The sequence below is a fragment of the Scyliorhinus torazame genome, chromosome 3 (genome assembly GCF_047496885.1).
Source record: "Scyliorhinus torazame isolate Kashiwa2021f chromosome 3, sScyTor2.1, whole genome shotgun sequence".
Lineage (NCBI taxonomy): Eukaryota > Metazoa > Chordata > Chondrichthyes > Carcharhiniformes > Scyliorhinidae > Scyliorhinus > Scyliorhinus torazame.
The window spans coordinates 138,586,438-138,606,427 of NC_092709.1; the positions used below are offsets into that span (position 1 = coordinate 138,586,438).

At 45.2% G+C, this 19,990-nt stretch overlaps 1 protein-coding gene across 1 annotated transcript in view; it reads left to right on the forward strand.

Moving 5' to 3' along the window:
- The first annotated feature begins 667 nt into the window (after positions 1 to 667).
- The window catches only part of arhgap24 (Rho GTPase activating protein 24), a 606,798-nt gene continuing 587,475 nt past the window's right edge, over positions 668 to 19,990 (forward strand). The window contains exon 1 of the mRNA XM_072496252.1: positions 668 to 931. The gene's annotated coding sequence lies outside the window, so the exon portion shown is untranslated. The remainder of the gene's footprint in view (positions 932 to 19,990) is intronic.

The window sequence follows — 19,990 nt, forward strand, 5'->3', positions numbered from 1 at the left end:
TGTCAATGCTCTTGAGGGTTCTACCATTCACTGTATATTCCCTACCTGTATTAGACCTTCCAAAACGGAGGTCTTTTGGGCAGCACGGTAGCACAGTGGTTAGCACAATTGCTTCACAGCTCCAGGGTCCCAGGCTTGATTCCGGCTTGGGTCACTGTCTGTGCCGAGTCTGCACATCCTCCCCGTGTCTGCGTGGGTTTCCTCCTGGTGCTCCGGTTTCCTCCCACAGTCCAAAGATGTGCGGGTTAGGTGGATTGGCCATGATAAATTGCCCTTAGTGTCCAAAATTGCCCTTAGTGTTGGGTGGGGTTACTGGGTTATGGGGATAGGGTGGAGGGGTTGACCTTGGGTAGTGTGCTGGTTCCAAGAGCCGGTGCAGACTCGATGGGCCGAATGGCCTCCTTCTGCACTGTAAATTCTAAAATTCTATGAAAATGCATCACCAGCTGCCTGTGAAACCTGAAACCTGAGGCAGAGAGGCTGTCACTACAGTGCTGACTATTGCAGCCGCGGCTCGGGCACACACACACACAGATCATCAGACAGACAAACAAACACACGTTGTCTCCCCCCCCCCCCCCCCCCCCCCCCAGTAAACTCCTGTATCTCACTCTGCAAACGCTGCCACTTTTCAATTGGATGTCACAGTACTCAGCTGCAATAAGGTAGCGGCCAGCAGATCCCCCAACCCCCCTTCACCCCCTGGGACTTTGTCGATACAGATGGTCTGAGCAGTCAAAAGAGGAGAGTGGGGGGGGGGGGGGGAAACTTTTCACTGAAGTGACAGTTTATTTTAAATCTACTTCCTCTCTGGGTTGCTGGGGTGTGCTGCAGGGTTTATGTTGATTCTTCTGGTGTGTGAGCAGTCCTCTCCGGCTTGATTCCCGCTCCCAAATTCTCATCCAGGTCCACACGCCTCGTCTGCCCCACGGTAGGTGCCTTTTTCAAGTGCTATGTGTGTGCGGTGGGCTGTAAAAGTCGAATTGGTCAGAAAGGAGCCTTTGGTGTGGATCAGGAAGAAGCCGGTGTGTGTGCCGACGGTGCTGTATTGTGTTCGATTGCATTGGACAATGTTGCTGTTACTGTATCTCAAGGAGTGATTTGGGTTGGATTAGTTTAACAGCTTCTGACACGACTCGGCTGTGCGTGCAAATGGTTAATGCTGGCATACAAAATTCCTCGCAGGACCTTTTATACAATGTATTCTGTGGAATTGAAAATGCTGCAGCCTTCTGTGAATTGTCCTTGATTTGGGATCTATCAATCTACCTGAGGAGTTGGTAGCCACTAATCAAGCATTAGCTGTGGCACTGATAGTAAGTATCCACTGCAGTACATAACTTATTTGTTGTACTGCAGATGTCACCATGGTCGTCTCCTTTGCTCCCCAAATATGCTGCATGAAACTTCAGATTACACCAAGATGTTGTTAACATCAGTGGACCTGCTAGGGCGGGGGGGGGGGGGGGGGGTATAATTATCAATACTCGCTGAAGCACACGAGTTGACTATTCCCCTGAGAAACATTAAAACGATATTATTCTCAAGTCAGCCTGAGCATTGTTGGCCCTAAAGTGACACAAGGTAAACTGTCACTGTTTGGTCCTGGCCTGCCCCAGTCACTGTATTTTTAAATTTGACTGAAAAATCTGAATGGCCAAGTCTGTGCTGTCAATAAGCAGATGGATTGCAGTCTGCTTAAAATATTTGCTATGGTCTCAACTGCTGGTAGATTCATTTACAATTGACATCCGCACAATATATTGGAAAAGAAACAGTTGAAGAATTGAGATGCGGTACAGTCCAAATAGCTTTACTAAAACAAAATTGGATCAGATTTGCATCATACAAGATCTTTCTTTTTATTGCAGCCATTTCACTGGGAAACACTTGCTTGATGGACATTTTGAGAAATGGCTTTAAAATCACGCAATTCACCATATACAACGTTAAAATGAATTTACTGTGATATTCCTTGATGAGGGTTTCACATCAGAAAGGCCCTTCTTTTTACAAACAGGTTCATATTTCGATTATAAAGCACAAGAAACATTGTCGGCCTATTTGTGGTTGTAAACGGAGTACGTTCAGTGACCTTTCCGTAGTAAAATCAGGTTTTCCTCTCTTTTCCCCAGAAGAGTAATCATTTTTACTGCTGACAGGGGGGACATAATTGAGGCAGGAATTTCTGCAACTTCTGCTTTCCACGGTAGTTTTGCTTGCAGCTGCAATGCCTCATTTATGTTTGCCTCTGCTCGGTTGAGTCTCTTATTCTGCAGCATATTGTTCTTTCATTAGTGTGCTTGCTCCCTTTGCCACCCTGTTTACTCTGTCATCCCCACTGGCGCGGGTTCACATCTATCCCCATTGCATATTTGTCAAGCAAGATGTCTGACACTGTTGGTACTTGGAGGAAAGGAATGCTCTCTATCTCCTCAAACTCAGGCTGGAGCTGCTGTTTACATGGCCCGCAATCGACAGGCCCCTTTAAAAGGAATGCTATTTTTTTCTGTTCCCGACAATATTCCCTCCAGGAGGCAGAGTGTGCCAGGTCTTGCCCTCCACCTGACATCCGCACACATGCCAGCAGGGGTCATTAGATAGCAATCCCGAGCAGAAGGTCTCGGTGATTTTACTCTTAAGCAGAGAAATGTTGCAGTACTTTTGCCACTCCCACAGGTAAACCAGCTTCACTGGTAACTTTCAAAAGAGAATTGAGTATGTAGTTGAGAAGGTGTAGTTAGGGCGGCACGGTGGCGCAGTGGTTATCGCTGCTGCCTCACGGCGCCAAGGACCCGGGTTCGATCCCATCCCTGGGTGACTGTCCATGTGGAGTTTGCACATTCTCCCTGTGTCTCCGTGGGTCTCACCCCCACAACCCAAAAATGTGCAGAATAGGTGGATTGGCCATGTTAAGTTGCCCCTTCATTGGAAAAAAAAATTGGGTACTCTAAATTTAAAAAAAAGAGAAGGTAATATTTGCATGGTTGTGGTGAAATAATGGAATGATACGGATAGGATGGCTCTTTCACAGTAATATTTTTTATTTTAGTACCCAATTATTTTTTCCAATTAAGGGGCAATTTAATGTGGCCAATCCACCTAACCTGCACATCTTTGGGTTGTGGGGGTGAAACCCATGCAAACACGGGGAGAATGTGCAAACTCCACACGGACAGTGACCCAGGGCCGGGATTCGAACCCAGGTCCTCAGTGCCGTAGGCTGCAATGCTAACCACTGTGCCATCGTGCTGCTGGCTCTTTCACAGTAATGATGGACCGAGTCTCACCCCCCCACCCAACCCAAAGATGTGCAGAGTAGGCGGATTGGCCACGTTAAGTTGCCCCTTAATTGGGAAAAAAAATTGGGTACTCTAAATTTAAAATGAAGCGAAGGTAATATTTGCAAGGTTGTGGGGAAATAATGAAATGATACGGATAGGATGGCTCTTTCACAGTAATGATGGACAGAGTGGCCTCCTTCTGCATTGCAAGATTCTATGAGGTCAGCTGAATCAATGTGGATCACAGACCAAGCCTGGACTGCTGGCCCTTACAACTCACAACATATGGACATGGCTGTGTGCCACTTAGTGTAATTCGCAAGTGGGCAAGTCTAACTGGGCAAAGAAGTGATTTAGAGTAACAATAAAAAAAAAACATAATTTCTTTTTAAAAAATGACACAATCCTACTTTTTGTTGTATCACAATGCATTAAACAATTACTGAGAGACATTGCAAGCCAAATTAATGAAACCAATCTATATTTAGAATTCAAAGACAATTTTGCAACTATTTAATCTCGGTCAAAATTTACATGGGTTACCCGTTTTTAGTTTCTGATAATATAATAGAATCTTTTGTTTCTCACAAGTATGCTTACATTAACACTGCAATGAAGTTACTGTGAAAATCCTCTAGTCGCCACACTCCGGCGCCTGTTCGGGTACAGTGAGGGAGAATTCAGAATGTCCAATTCACCTTACAAGCACATCTTTCGGGACTTGTGGGAGGAAACTGGAGCGCCCGGAGGAAACCCACACAGACACAGGGAGAACGTGCAGACCCCGCACAGACAGTGACCCAAGCCGGGAATCGAACCTGGGACCCCAGCGCTGTGAAGCAGCAGTGCTAACCACTGTGCTACCGTGCCACCCACGGACCTACCAGTGTGGTCTCCCTGCTTCATTTGAGCATGAGTGATTCTGCACATCGGCACAGAGTTAGAGAACTATGGAAATGTGTTAACCATATTAGGCACCATCAGTTCAATTGGAGACAATAACTGCAGTTTGAAACAGTCTGTGCACTGTGCAACTGATCAAAAATTAACTGAAAGCAGAGATTTTATGGAAGTTAGAGAATTCTGAAAATGCTAATAGAGTCAAATCAAAAGACTAAGAGGAATCTATTACCCACCCACATATCATTCTCTATTGTTACACTTTGGGTAAATTTAGAGAGAATTTCAGTGTAATTACAACAAAAAAAATGAACATTGCAGTAAACTTTGTAAAAGAAAAACAATTGCGAAACACCCACATAGTAACATAATGCCTGTACAAGTGTGCATTGTTTAGAATTCTACCCAACCAGCCCTTTCTGGGTTATAAATCTCTTTATTGGACTTATTTGTCTGTATTTTGTTCAGTCATCATACCCCCAATTTATTTTTCAATTTTCTCCTCTCGGCCCCTAGCTCAAACCACCAGCATTGCTACGGGCGGGCTGTCCCCAGGCATTTGTAAATACTGCTGTGGACCTTGCCACCAGGAGTAAAAGGGTGACCCAGGATGTCCTTTAGTGTGTGCGCAAGAACTGAAGGTTTTGAAATTTTGAGGAGCCATTTTGAATTAACAGCTTATTAATAATAGTACATTTGGAAATTTTACGAAAATATGTGTAAAGCAAAGTGGAATTTTAACCCTCAAGTCACAGATAAATACATAGCTGAGACAGGGATCTCACTGTCTGGCAAATTGCAGGTGCGAGATGGTGTTGTACCACTGTAGTACAGCACATTGGTATGACAAGACATAGATAAGATACTTGTCTTCATAAGCATTGTTCAAACCTAAAGATCGTGTTCTGGAATGTCCTTTCAAATGCAATCTATAAATGTTCCATTTAAAAGCATATAGAAGGCCCATTTTGACAGGGGGTTCCAGTGTGATTGGAGTGACTAGAAAACTTTCAAGATTTTTGATGTATTCGGCACAAAATTATTTTTCATCTATTCACCTTTTTTTGGCTTCTGCACATCTCCCGTTGCTCTACTCATAATGAGCACATTATTACCAAATTAAAGTTTTATGCTTAATCTGAAATCTTCAAATTGGAATGACAGCCACTTGACAGATATTGCTGAGTGTGATGAAGGAGAATGATAGGCCTCTTTCAAAGAGAAAAGGAGTCATAGAAATTACTTGGTTTCCTTTCTCTTTTCTCAAAATCAAAAGAATGTCGACGTACACTTGAGACCTTCAGGAATGCATTTTAAACCGCTGAATCCCCCACTGCAGGAAACAGTCCAGCTGTCGGACAGAAGTAACCTGGTTGGTTGTGGCAGCATTTTAGTTGAAAACTAAGTAGTATAGACCAGAAAGTTCTGGTTTGCATTGGCCTCTGACAGAAAAGCAGTTGACGTGCTTGAGTTAGGCAATGAAGTGGGTAGGAAATCAGCCAGAATTGCCAAATCTCTGCCGAACAACCATTACTAAAAAGTTCATGTTTGCACCTGTTGAATGGAGACAGATTGCAGAAAAATACAAAAGCAAAATACTGCAGACACCGGAAGTCTGAAATAAAAATGGAAAATGTTGGAAATGCTCAGCACGGTGGGTAACATGTCTGAAGAGAGATACAGAGTTAACATTTCAGGGTGAAGACTTTTCACCAGTATCTGCAAAGTGGTTATCGACCTCAAACAATAACACAGAATCTAACAAGTATGTGAAGTGATTTTGTTTTCTTCAATTAAGAGGCAATTTAGCATGGCCAATCTACCTACCCTGCACATTTTATTTTTGGATTGTGGGGGTGAGACCCACGCAGAAAAGGGGAGAATGTGTAAAATGAGTTATAATTAGCACTGATTCTTAAGTACTGCCTTCTCTATTTTCTAGTCTGCTCCTTCCTTTCAACCTTGCACCCAGTTTCCTCCCTTTATTATTAATCTACTGAAACCAGGCTGTTGGAGTTCCAAAACAATTGTTACTAAATTAATGTTTTAATTAGTTCATCCAGATAGTCGTTCTTCTGAACATTAAAACCTGGATTTTACTCTGTGGCACGTGGGATTTTCTTTGTTGTCTCACTAACACCATGTTGCTCCTAGTGAGCTCCGTCTAGTTCAGATATTCAGCAAGAGCTCATGGTGTTGGGCATAATTTTCACGTAAATTCAACTGGGAGAATCAGATGTTTTGGGCAGGGATTGCCCAGCTACAGCAATGTTACGTCAAGGCTCCAGCAATCAACACTTTTGGGGGATGTCTCAGTGGTCAGCTGGAGTTTGCAGAGCCCCAAAGTTGTCTGAAGCTTCACTGGATCTGCTCCTGGCACAAATAAAGCTGAGGATTGAGGCACAGCTCAGTGCAGAAAGAAAGTCATTAAAAGGTGATGCCAATAGATTAGTGAAAGGAGCAGTGCTGACTCCCTGAACCCATGCACAGTCACTCAATGGCGCAAGAAGTTTAATAACTTTACTACACCAAACAAGGTGTACATTGTCCAAATACACTGTCCAATGTAGGTCACCTGAAACCATCTTCTCTTCACTGTGTTGAAGTATTTTGAGAGCTCAACCTGAATTTGAGAAGCCATGATGTGGAGATGCTGGCATTGGACTGGGGTGGGCACAGTAAGAAGTCTTACAACACCAGGTTAATGTCCAACCGGTTTATTTGGAGTCTCTAGCTTTCGGAGGGCAGCTCCTTCAGGAGCTACGCTCCGAAAGCTAGTGACTCCAAATAAACCTGTTGGACTAACCTGATGCTGTAAGATTTCTTACTGTGAATTTGCGAAGGCCCTTTAAACCTCAACCTTCACCTCCAAGTGCTCTATCACTCAAAATCTTCCATACATGAGGGCTGTTTCCTGGGACATCGACCAGTCACACTGAATCATCTGTGCACAGCAAATATTGGAAGATTATGTGGGTCAGACGGTACGCCTGCAAAAGAGTCTGCCTGATTTTCCCGGATTTGATGACCCCACCATGGCGTCTCTCCATGCTTTCCCCACCTCTCCCCCATTGGATGGGGTGAGCCACTTAAATTTCCATTCAGCTTGGCAGGACCTGTAATATCCTGCCAGTCAGGAGAGGCCATTAAATCCTGGCTCTGGAGATTCGGTACACTTGAGCACAAACCCAGGAAAATCCCATCTCTGGTGACCTCCAAAGGATTCAACATATTAAGTAATTTTTTTTCAAGCACCTGTTTCTCCTGGTAGCACCTAGGTTTAACTAGATCTCATGGCAGGGAAGTGGCATCCTCATATTTAGCACTATTTTCCATTGAATCCAAAAACAAGAGAGAGGAATTGGACAAAGGCAAAAGACCTCGGGTAGGATTCTCTGTTCCTGAGATTAAGTGTTGACACCGGGGCATAATCCGTGGACTTCCATGACAGCAAACTGGCGCCGTACCTGGACCGATTCAGTGACCATAGATGGGGTTGCACAAGGGCCAAGTGGAACACAATCGCTTCCAATGAGAAATGGTGTGGGATTCGCCGGGTCCATGATTGACACTCGGGAGGGTGAAAGCTGCAGCCGCAGATACACATTACACTCTCCCCACACACTCATCTCAGCCAACAAGATGGCACTGGTTGCGCTGGAGCGTGTCCATCCTGCTGATGGGTTGACTGGGGCCAGGGGACACCCAGGGGTGTGCCCTGGAGGGGCACCCATACGACCTGTGGCCCGAGGATCACAGTGAACAGTCAGCGGCGTGTGCAGCTAATGGTGCTCCATGCCCATCCACCCCAACCCCACACCCAGCTCCTGGCCACCCATCCGCTACTCTCCCTCGGCCCTGGCAGAAGGCCCCCGGCCCGCGTACGACTTTCAGCAAACTATGGTGACGCTGGACACTTTCCATACCCCCTCTCTCTCCCTCAGCAGTCACAGGCCTGTTACACGATTTTTAAAAACACAAGTGAACCTTGCCATCGGGAATTCACCCTAGTGGAAGCGGGGTACGCAGAGGCTCCAGAGAATACCAGGTCAGGCCCGCTAATTAATTGCCAACGGGGTTTACTGTATGTGCGGTCTGGAGCACATTGATGCTGTTGTTGAGACACTGGAGAATTGCGATTTGCTGCCCGCCACTATTTTGTCGTCAAAACCGATTTTCCACCCAATCGTGTTTCCCGATTCCGGAGTCAGCCGTCGGAGAACCCTGCCCCTCTTCTCTCATGCCCTGGAAGGGGGTACCATTGGAGCTCATGAGGACAGGGAAATTGGTAGGCAAGTGCCCGTTTCAAGTTCATCATGGCTCTTCGCTTCTGTTTCGTCTCTTGGTTTCGGACTATGTAAGATGCCAGTAAACTAGATTGTAAAACTTAGTGCCACTCCTCCTGAACACTGCTTCTCGGCTACTCCAATCTCTTTCTTCACAGGGCAAAATAAGTTTAGTGAGGTCTTGATGCAAACAGTGAATAGAAGGACGACAATGTAATATGAAAACAGGCTAATTAGTAACATGAAAAATAAATAATTAAGACTTTTATCGGCATATTAAGAGTAAAACAGAAGCAAAAGTATCACTCGAGAATGCAGGGGAATCAATGAATGGTGAATGAAGATAAACAGATCGAAGTATTTTTACAAATGATGGTGTGAAAGAGACTGTATATACACATAAGAACATACCAAATGGTAGTATGTGGAGGCCATCGAGCCTGCTCCTTCACTCAATAAGATCATGGCTGCACGTCTGCATCACCTTGAACCTTCCTCCCTTGTCCTTATATCTCGAAACAGAAATATGAAGCAACTGTTCGAGGCAACAATAGAAAAGGAGTTATTATTGGGAAAAAAGATAATGCAGTGTGGATAAATGGCTGGATCCGGAAGGCACGCACCTTTGGCTGCTGAAGGAAGTCAGAAATCTGCACAGGTTCTGACCGCTTATTTTCAATTCTGCTTAAATATCCAAATAGTGCATTGGGACTGAAGGCTAGGAACTGTAACATCTCTGTTCAAGAAGGATGAGAGTAATAAATCTGGGTAGCTGTAAGCCAATTAGACTTAATTCAGTTGTGGGTAGATTAATTAATACATAATTCAGCATCTAATTACTGAGCAGTTAGAGGCACTTGATGTTCAAGGATAGCCAACATGTATTTACTAAAAGACGAGTCAAATTTGACGAATTTATTCAAATTATTTGAAAAGGTGTCTGCGAGCAGCTCCGGCCTGAGTTTCAGGAGGCACGGAACGCTCCTTCCTACTATCGGCAGTTATCTCTGCTTGACAAATTTGTTGTTGGCATTGCGAGTGGGGTCAAAGATTAAACAGGGTGGTAGAAAGGGCAAACACACTCATGAACCAGCAGTATGCTGCAATATAAGAAACACAAGTGAGGCACTGCTAATATAAATGATAATTTTGCTTGCTGCTGAAGTTGCAGAAATTTCTGCCTCCATTATGTATTCTTGTTAGCAGTTGGAAGGAATGATGTAGTTAGTTTGTATGGGTTTGCAGAATATATGTGATAATGTATCATGTAGGACATTTGTTAAAACAATTCAGGCCTATGATAAGAAAAAATGTAACAGCATGAAAGGAACGTTAGTTGACAGACAGGAAACAATGGCTAAGTGGACATTGCTTGGATTGGAGAAGTGTTGAAAATGGTGCTGGGTCCAGTTTTGTCTTCAGGACGACATGGTGGCACAGTGGTTAGAACTGCTGCCTCACAGAGCCAGGGACCCCAGTTTGATTCTGACCTTGGGTAACTGTCTGTGTGGAGTTTGCACCTTCTCCCAGTGCCTGCGTGGGTTTCCTCTGAGTTCTTCGGTTTCCTCACACATTCTAAATATGTGCAGGTTATGTGGATTGGCCGTGCTAAATTGCCCCTTAGTGTCAAAAAGATTAGGTAGGTTTACTAGATTATGGGCATAGGGCAGGGGTGTGAGTCTAGGTAGGGTGCTCTTTCGGAGAGTCAGTACAGATGTCATGGGCCGAATGGCCTCTTTCTGCACTGTAGGGATTCTATGGTTCTATGAAAATACATAAAGGTGATTAGACTCGGGCACAGTAAGCACAATGTTAAAATGTACCAGTAAATTGTGAAGGGGGCCATAAAGGAAATCCGGAGGCTGTAGACAGGTTAATAAAATGAGTGGACAGATGGCAATTAAAATGGAATGAGAAGAATGCGAGGGAATGCATTTAGTCAGGGAAAAGAAGAAATTGAAATAATTAATGATGAATTATTCCTTTTTTTTGCTGATCTTTATTGTCACAAGTAGGCAATGAAGTTACTGGAAAAGCGCCTAGTTGCCACATTCCGGCGCCTGTTCGGGTACGCTGAGGGAGAATTCAGAATGTTCAAATTACCTAACAGCACGTCTTTTGGAACTTGTGGGAGGAAAATGGAGCACCCGGAGGAAACGCACGCAGACACAAGGAGAACGTGCAGACTCCGCACAGACAGTGACACAAGCAGGAATCGAACCTGGGACGCTGGCACTGTGAAGCAATGGTGCTAACCACTGTGTTACCGTGCTGCCCATAGAGTTGACTGGTGGTGATTTAACCTGTGGATCAGCACGCCTCAGGTGAGTGCGAAGGGAAGGCCTTCGTGAACATCCTCACCCGGTACGGGAATTGAACCCACATTGTTAGCCCCGCTCTGCAGCACAAACCAGCTGTCCAGCCAACTGAGCTAAACCGACCCCGGTGAAGACCAGCCTGTATACTTGAGTTCATATAGTTAGTCTTTTCTGCATCAGGAGAGTTCTTCTACCACAATGAAAACTGGGAGAGTTTCATAAAGAACGGATGATTCGAGATCGGCCCTTTTAAAACCATCATCTAAAATCCTCAGACGGTGTGAGACCTGTGGTGCTGTGTGATATAAAGGACTCTCAAACACATCACAATCTCAAATAGCTTCAATTAACTATTTTTATTGTGCTATAAATGTCAATGCTAAGCCACCTATTAACACTTCCAGCTGGGTTGTAAATCATTTGTAGATGGCAAGCCAACATTTCAGATGACTAGAAATATGATTCAGGACAGGTAATGTAATTTCAGGACAGATTTCTGGACGTTACCTGTCTTTTCTGTTGCCAAACTGGTCTTGCATAATTAAATCCAAAATTTAATGTGATCAGTCGTTTGCCTCGTCTCTGCTTATTTATTAGCAAAGCTAGCTAGCAGGTTGAGCGAGCAATTAGGCATGTCGATCTTTATTGCAAGGGGGTTGGAGTGCAACAATATGAAAGTCTTGCTGCAATTGTACGGGCTTGGGCTGAGACTGCACCCGGAGTACTTTGTGCAGTTTTTGTCTCTGTATCTAAGGAAGGATAAATTTGCACTGGAGGTGGTGAAGTAAAGGCTCATCAGATTAGTTCCTGGATGAAAAAGTTGTCCTATGTAAATGAAAATTGCGTCGGAATCCTGGTAGCAGCACTGCATTTTGAGCCAGTGGCTCAATCACCAGGTCTGCCACCCCCTCCCCCCTACAATGCTAATCCTGCCTCCCCCACCACTGACAAGGAGGTGAATCCTCCCCCTCACCATGGGCGTAACGGGTCACCCCCCCCCCCCCACAGCACGCATGCATGAAGGTGGCCTGACCACCCCGATCGACTCCCGTAAGCCCCCCATCAGACCACCCTCATCAGACACCCCCATTAGTCTCTACTCTGCTTTGGGGAATGGTAGATGGTCTCATTGAAACAAATAAGATTCTGAAGGGCTTTACAGGTTAGACACTGATATATTGCTTCCCTGGCTTGGGAATAAAAACCACGTGGCACATTCTCAGGATAAGATGTCAATCATTTAAGACTGATAGGAGGAGAAATGGCTTCACTTAAAGGGTTGTGAACCTTTGGAACTCCCTGGCCCAGACGATTGTGGATGTGCCATCGCTGAATGCATTTAAGGCACGGTAGCACAGTGGTTAGCACTGTCACTTCACAGCGCCAGGGACCCAGGTTAAATTCCCGGCTTGGGTCACAGTCTGTGTGGAGTGTGCCCATTCTCTGCGTGGGTTTCCTCCGGGAGCTTTGGTTCCCTCCCACAAGTCCCGAAAGACATACTTTTTCAATGAATTGGACTTTCCTAATTCTCCCTCAGTGTACCCGAATATGTGCTGTAGTGTGGCGACTGGAGGATTTTCACAGCAACTTCATTGCAATGTTAATGTGAGCCTACTTGTGACACTAACAAAGACCGTTTGTAATCTTGGTGTCACATTTTACTTCAAGGTGAGCTTCTGACCTCAGATCCATGCTAACAATAACACCGTCTATTTCCACCTCATTAACATTACCCAATTTTGTACCTGTCTCAGTTCATTTGCTATTGAAACTTTCTTTCATGCCTTCATTACTTCCAGATTTGACAATTCCAATGCACTTGTGGTTGGTCTTCCACATTCTACGCTCCAAAAACTTGAGGTTAACCAAAATTCTGCTTGCACCTTACACCATATCCTGATCCCAGATCACCTCTGGCCCATTGACCTACATTGGTCCCAGTCAATAACGCCTTATATTAAATTCTCATCCTTGTATTTAAATCCCTCCACAGCCTCTCCTTACGCAACAAACCAAGCACCCCATCATCCCTCTCCCCAATCCGGCCCATCTTTGTACTTTCCTTGAGCTCCACAGTCCTCCAAGATATCTATGCTCCTCTAATTCTGCTCTCTAGGGCATCCCTGATTTCAATCGCTCCAACATTGGTCGCCGTGTATTCAGTTCCTTCGGTTGTCAGAGGGAAGTTCCCAGGCGGTGCCAGGGGCAACGCCTGGACAGTGTTCCGGGCAGTGCCATGCGGTAATGCCAGGGGCAGTGCTGGAAGTTGTGTGGGGGGGGGGGGTATTCCGTGGTGTTGTGGGCCGGGGGGGAGTTCCATAGTGGAGCGGGGGGGGAATTCTGAGGTAGAGGGTGGAGTTCTGTGGTGAGGGGGGGGGGGGGGGGGGGGGCGGGGGGGGGGGGCGGGTTCCACTCTGAATTTGCCGCCCAGTGCGCTGCTCTGCCGAAAGTGAGAAAATTCGGCCTTTAGTTCCGGAATGGAAAATTACAGCCTATGTTTCTAATATTGTTTTGATTTAGAAACAATTTTCCATTTCTCTTTCATAAACCTAAATTCATAGTTTGGAAACAGTGGTGCACCTTTTCATATGCTGACTTTTGTGTGAGAGATGTACATCATTTAACCTGAATGTCTGCTTTGATCAGGCATTCAGGATAAATCCTGATCAGGCAAAATCTAGCTCCTTGATCATTGAAATAATAAGAGGAAGTGCAACATACAAGACCCATCGTGATTATTTTAATATAATCATTTAAGGTACGTGGACATGGATGGCATGGCCAACACTTAATGCCTATCATTGCCTCATCTAACAAGATGATAGTGGGTCTTCTTCTTTATCTACTACAGTCTATGTGGAGAATATGCTGTCAGAATTCTGTTAAGTAGGGAGTTCCACGATTTTGAACAAGAAACCAGGAAGAAACTGTTCAAGTCAACATGGGAAATGATGGGAAGGAATCTTGGAAATGATGGTGATCTCATTCAACTTAAAAAATATATATTTATGGGATGTGGGCATTGTTCATTAGGCCAGCATTTATTGCCCATCCCTAGTGGCCCTTGAGTAGGTGGTGGTGAGCTGCCTTCTTTAATCGTTACATTCCACGATGTGTAGGTACACTCACAGTGATGTTAGGGAGGGAGTTCCAGGATTTTGACCCAGCGACAGTAAAGGAATGCAACATATTTCCAAGTCAGGATGGCAAGTGACTTGGAGGGGAACTTCCAGATGGTGGTGTTGCCCGAGTCCTTCTAGGAGGTGGCGATCATGGATTTGGGTGGCACTGTTGAAAAAGCATTGAAGAAGTATTGGTGAGTTGCTGCAAGTGCATTGTAGCAAGAAATGCCATAGCTGCAGCATGTAGATTCCACAGGATGTATGTCACTACTGTGGTGGGCATGTAATGCACTCAAATATTTTTTATATGCTGCACAGTACACAGCTTGCCATAGAATACAAATTGTTGCCTTTTCCGCAGGTCTGTAGATATACTTCCACCTTTGTTTTCTATGCTATGGAGGGAGTGCAGTGAAAGTTTACCAGGCTGATTCCTGGGATGGCGGGACTGTCATACGAGGAGAGACTAAGTCGGCTCAAATTATATTCATTGGCATTTAGAAGGATGAGAGGGGATCTCATAGAAACCTATAAAATTCCAACAGGATTGGTTAGGGTATCTTCAGAATGTTCCCGATGGTTGGGGAGCCCAGTACTATGGGTCATAGTTTGAGGGTAAGGGTTTTTAGGACTGAGGTAAGGAGAAATTTCTTCACCCAGAGAGTGGTGAATCTGTGGAATTCACTACCATAGAAAGTAGTTGAGGTGAAAACATTGGGCCGCGTTCTCAAGCACAGCATGCGCCCGCCGGCAGTAGGATTCTCCGTTTCGGAAGTCGGCCAGTGGGGTTTCCCATTGTGGGCCACCCCACGCCGTCGGGTAACGCGTCGACGAAGAATCCCACTGTGTAATTTCAAGAAAGAATTAGATATAGCTCTTGGGGCTAAAGGGATCGAGGGATATGGGGGGAAGGCAGGATCAGGATATTGAACTTGATGATCAGCCATGATTATAATGAATGACGGAGCAGGCTTGTAGAGCTGAATGGCCTCCTCCTGCTTCTATTTTCTATTTTCTGTGCAATTCCACGTTTGTTTTCTCTTGAACAGGGAAAAGGTCCCTCTGCAAAAATTACTCCAGGTATAAAAATTAAAATAATGTTGGTTTGCTACTACAGGATAGACCTTGTATTTCTTTAAAAAAAAAATTTTTTTTTTAAGAGTACCCAGTTAATGTTTTCCAAATAAGGGGCAATTTAGCATAGCCAATCCAGCTACTCTGCACATCTTTGGGTTGTGGGGGTGAAACCCACGCAAACACGGGGAGAATGTGCAAACTCCACACGGACAGTGACCCAGAGCCGGGATCGAACCACTGCGCCACTGTGCTGCCCTGACCTTGTATTTCTTTGGGATACCACTCAGATTCAGAATTCTGAAAGCTTTCTTCCTTTTATTTGATGTCCCCATACAAATCATTGATTGATTCATTTCTGTTGCCCTCCCCCAGTCAAGAAACCTCCACTCAGCAGTGACATATTAATCCCTATTAATCTTCACATCCAACGGGAACTCAAATGCATTGGTAAGCAGATTTCTTTTGAAATCAAAAAATAAAGAATTGCCGGATTGACCATTTGTTGCCACTTTTTGAACTTATTTTTATTTGTTTAAAAATGCAGATCTCAATCAAATCAAAATGACTTGAACACAGCAGCAGTAAGAAAATAGCGCATGGTTCCTGTGATTCCTCTCCCTGTTCAAATAAAAAAACAAGGAGCAAGTTATTTTACATGGCGAGTATTACTTTAAACGTTCGCATTAACAAGCTTGGAAATGTTCAATGAAGTGGCAGCAACTACATCATTGGATCTTGTTCCTCTAACCACCTATCACATTATCCAACTGTGATGGAGGACTGTAAAGTGACAAATGTTGCACCTCTGTTCAAAAAGGCAGAAGGAGATAGGCCGAAAGCTATTGATTAACTAGCATTGCATTAGTCATCATAAAATTGTTGGACACTATAATTAGAAATAAAATAAATGAGTTCCGAGGAGGGCAGGACTCATGAAGGATAGTCAATATGGATTTGTGACCATGCTAATAGAATTTTGTTTCAGGATGTAATGAAAAATAAAAATGGGGATACAGTCAAAGACATTTTGTGGACATCCAGAAAGTTTTAAGCAACATATTAAAAGTTTGAAAAAAGTAGGAGCTCTGACATAAAAGGAATAGTACCATTCTGTGAGTAACTCACTTCCTGACTCCCCAAAGCCTAGCTACTGTGACAATTAAGGCACAAGTCAGGAGTGCGATGGATTAGTCTCTTCTTGCGTGGTTGAGTGCGACTCCGATAATACTCAAGAAGCTCAGCACCTACTCCCGCTGTCACTTGCGGGGAGGGTGCAGTTGGTAAAGATGACAATCCTCCCTAGATTCCTGTTCATCTTCCAGTGCCTCTCGATCTTTACCCACGGTCCTTTTTCAAAAGGACCGGCAAAATCATCATGAGCTTTGGGCGGGAAAATCCCCACAGATGAGGAAGGCGATGCTTGAAAGAAGCTGCAGCGAGGGGGACTGGCATTACCAAATCTGATCAACTACTACTGGGCGGGTAACATAGCCATGATAAGTAAGTGGATGGTGGGTACGGGGTCTATCTGGGAGCGGGTGGGGGCGGTTGCGTGCAGGGGCACCAGTTTGGCAGCCCTGGTCACGGCTCCCCTACCACTTGCCCCGGCCAGGTACTCCACCAGCCCGGTAGTGGGGGTGGCCCTGCAGATTTGGGGCCAGTGGAGAAAGCATACAGGGGAGGTGGGTGTGTCTGTCTGGGCTCCAATTTGTGATAACCATCGATTTGCCCCCGGGAACATGGATGGAGGGTTTCGAACATGGCGGCAGGCGGAGGTGGGGAGGGTGGGCGATATGTTCCTGGAGGGGAACTTTGCGAGTTTGAGGGAGTTGGAGGAGAAAGCTGGGCTGGAAAGGGGAAATGACTTTAGGTACTTACAGGTGCGGGACTTTGTACGCAGACAGGTCCCATCCTTCCCACGCCTCCCGCCAATAGGGATCCAGGACAGAATAGTCTCTAGAGGAGAAGGAGGAGAGGGTAGAGTCTCGGATATTTACAAGGTGCTCATGAAGGGGGAAGAGTCCCAGACGGAGGAACTGAAACACAAATGGGAGGAGGAACTCGGCGGGGAGGTTGAGGACGGGCTGTGGGAGGAAGCCCTGAGTCGGGTAAACTCAACCGCACCATGTGCCAGGCTCGGCCTGATTCAATTTAAGGTCGTTCACCGGGTCCACATGACGGTAGCTCGGATGAGCAAATTCTTTGGGGTAGAGGACAAGTGCGCTAGATGCGCGAGAGGACCAGTGAACCATGTTCACATGTTTTGAGCATGCCCTAAGCTTAGGGGGTACTGGGAGGGATTTGCGGGGGTCATGTCCCGGGTGCTGAAAACAAGGGTGACGATGAGTCCAGAGGTGGCAATTTTCGGGGTTTCGGAAGACCCGGGAGTCCAGGGGGAGAAAGAGGCCGATGTTCTGGCCTTTGCTTCCCTAATAGCCTGGCGGCGAATACTGCTGGCATGGAGGGACTCAAAACCCCCGAAGACCGAACCATGGCTTTCGGACATGTCACGTTTTCTGGGTATGGAAAAAAATCAAGTTCGCCTTGAGGGGATCTGTATTGGGGTTCGCCCGAAGGTGGCAACCATTCATCGACTTCTTCGCGGGAGAGGAAACGTCAGCAGTGGGGGGGGAGGAGAGTAGGGGGGGGGGGGAGATTAGAGTAGAGTAGGAGGGATAAATAGGTGGGTAGTGTCTATGGGAGAGGAGCGGGTAGGGGCATTATGGTTTGGTTGAAGTGTTGGTTTTCCGTTGATGTTTGAATATTTCTGTAATCTGTAACTGTTTACAATGCCAAAAAATACCTCAATAAAATTGTTTGTTAAAAAAAAAGCTCAGCACCTGGGGCAGCAAGGTGGCGGAGTGGTTAGCACTGCTGCCCCACGGCGCCGAGGTCCCAGGTTCCATCCTGGCCCTGGGTCACTGTCCGTGTGGAGTTTGCACATTCTCCCCGTGCTTGCATGGGTTTGGTCCCCACAACCCAAAGAGTAGGTGGATTGGCCACGCTAAATTGCCGCTTAATTGGAAAAAATGAATTGGGTACTCTAAATTTATTTTTAAAAAAAGAAGCTCAGCACCATCCAGGACAAAGTTTGGCATTCCATCCCCATCTATCACCCCAAAGGCTCACTCCCGCCATCATCGATGCACAGTGGCAGCAGTGTGTAGTATGTACAAGATGCAATGCAGTAACTCACCGAGGCAACTTCTACCACCTCGAAGGACAAGAGTAGCAGATGCATGGGAACAGTGCATCTGTTCCCCTCCAAGTCATACACCATCCTGACTTGGAATTATAATGATCATTCCTCACTGTCATTGGGTCAAAATCCTGGAATTCTCTCTTCCGAAGGGCACTCTGGATGTACCAACAACTCATGGACTGCAGAGGCTCAAGAAGGTAGCTCACCACCATCCTCACAAGGTCCTTTAGAAATGGGCAACAAATACTGATGTTTCCAGTGACACTCAAATTTAATGAAAGAATGTTTATTTCTGTGTTTAGGGAACAGTGGCTATTAAATTGTCTTGAGATGGGAGTGGCGACCACTTAAAAAAAATGTGTATGTGTAAATGATTTGAACTGAGCCATGCAGTGGTGGATATCAAAGTTTGATGTTGATATAAGTCAGAGGAGTAGCAGGTTACCAGGGAGAAAGCAGGAGACAACATAAGGGCGGAAGGGAGTTTAGGGCAATGGATAAATGAATGGTAAATTATGGGGTAATGGGAGAGAATAGAGAGGCTGGGATTTTGCGGCCTCACCCGCCGCTTGTGATCTTCTGATCCTGCCAAACATCAGTGGGCGTTTAGATGACTCACTGCATCCCCCACGGTTGATCCCGCCATGACGAAGCCACAAAATCCCGGCCACAGATTAAAACAATGTCTTAAGTAGTAAATTTTTCACCGTAGCATTAGATATACCTAGATGTGCAGGACCATAAATCATTAAAATATGGATGGACGAGTTAAAAACTTGCAGAGTTTAAAGCATCAGACACGGTTGAGAAGTTTATAAGAGAATTTTAATACAAAAACAAAGGGGTCACGCCGACTCCACAAGAAATGATTAGACCACATTTCTAATACTTTATGCATTTTTGAACTTCTCACTGTAGGTGAATGTGTTGAGGCTGACTATCCTGTCTCCTCACACCTGGACATCATAATGGTGAAGCACGCACAAAGTGCTTTCCACACTGGATTCAGTCAATCTGGATTCAGTCCAGTATCCTACCTCTGACATGCCCTGGTGCATGCTTAACTCCTCACACAGCTTGACACTGGAGAAGAAAATGATGTGTGAGAATGGGAATATGGAATCAGATTGGGATGAAAATATATAAATTGAACCTTGTGAGGGGCCTGCAATCTAAGCTCTGCCTGTGCTGAACAGATCGTCTGTTTTTGTGTTTCGGCTTCTATTATGTAGTGAGAAACACCCACAACTTCTGAACCGATTGGAAAAATTGCTGAAAATATTATTTTCAATGTAATGTTTTTAAGAAGAAACCAGTTTGGGTGATGTCATTGCAAAATGTTTTGTTTCAAAGAAGAGGTTTCGGTGCAGAGGCAGAGAGGTTTTTGAAGATGAAGTGGTTTCAGTGCAGAGGTTGAGTTACTGGGGTAAACCTCGCAGAGTGAAGCAAGAGCCTTGTCTGACGGGAATGTGGATTGGAGAATCAAGTACAGAGGTCAAATTGTACAAGGTCACTAAAATGAATCAGCTATAAATCAGGAGCAGTGTGGATTGCAGGTCTATCCTCTGGGCTCAATTCAAATTCAGACTGTCATCAGACAATGCTCCAAGACAGGAGCACAGCTTCATAGTGCTTGCCGTGTGTTATTTTATATGTGAAGTTTCGTAGGGTAAATGCCAGAGTAAATTTGAAAGGTAGATTTGCTCCTGGTAAGATCAAATGATTGTTTCTTGTTTATTTGAAATGGTTTAACGAGATTAAAGATAGCACACCGGAAAATGTTACACCAGTGCAAAATAGT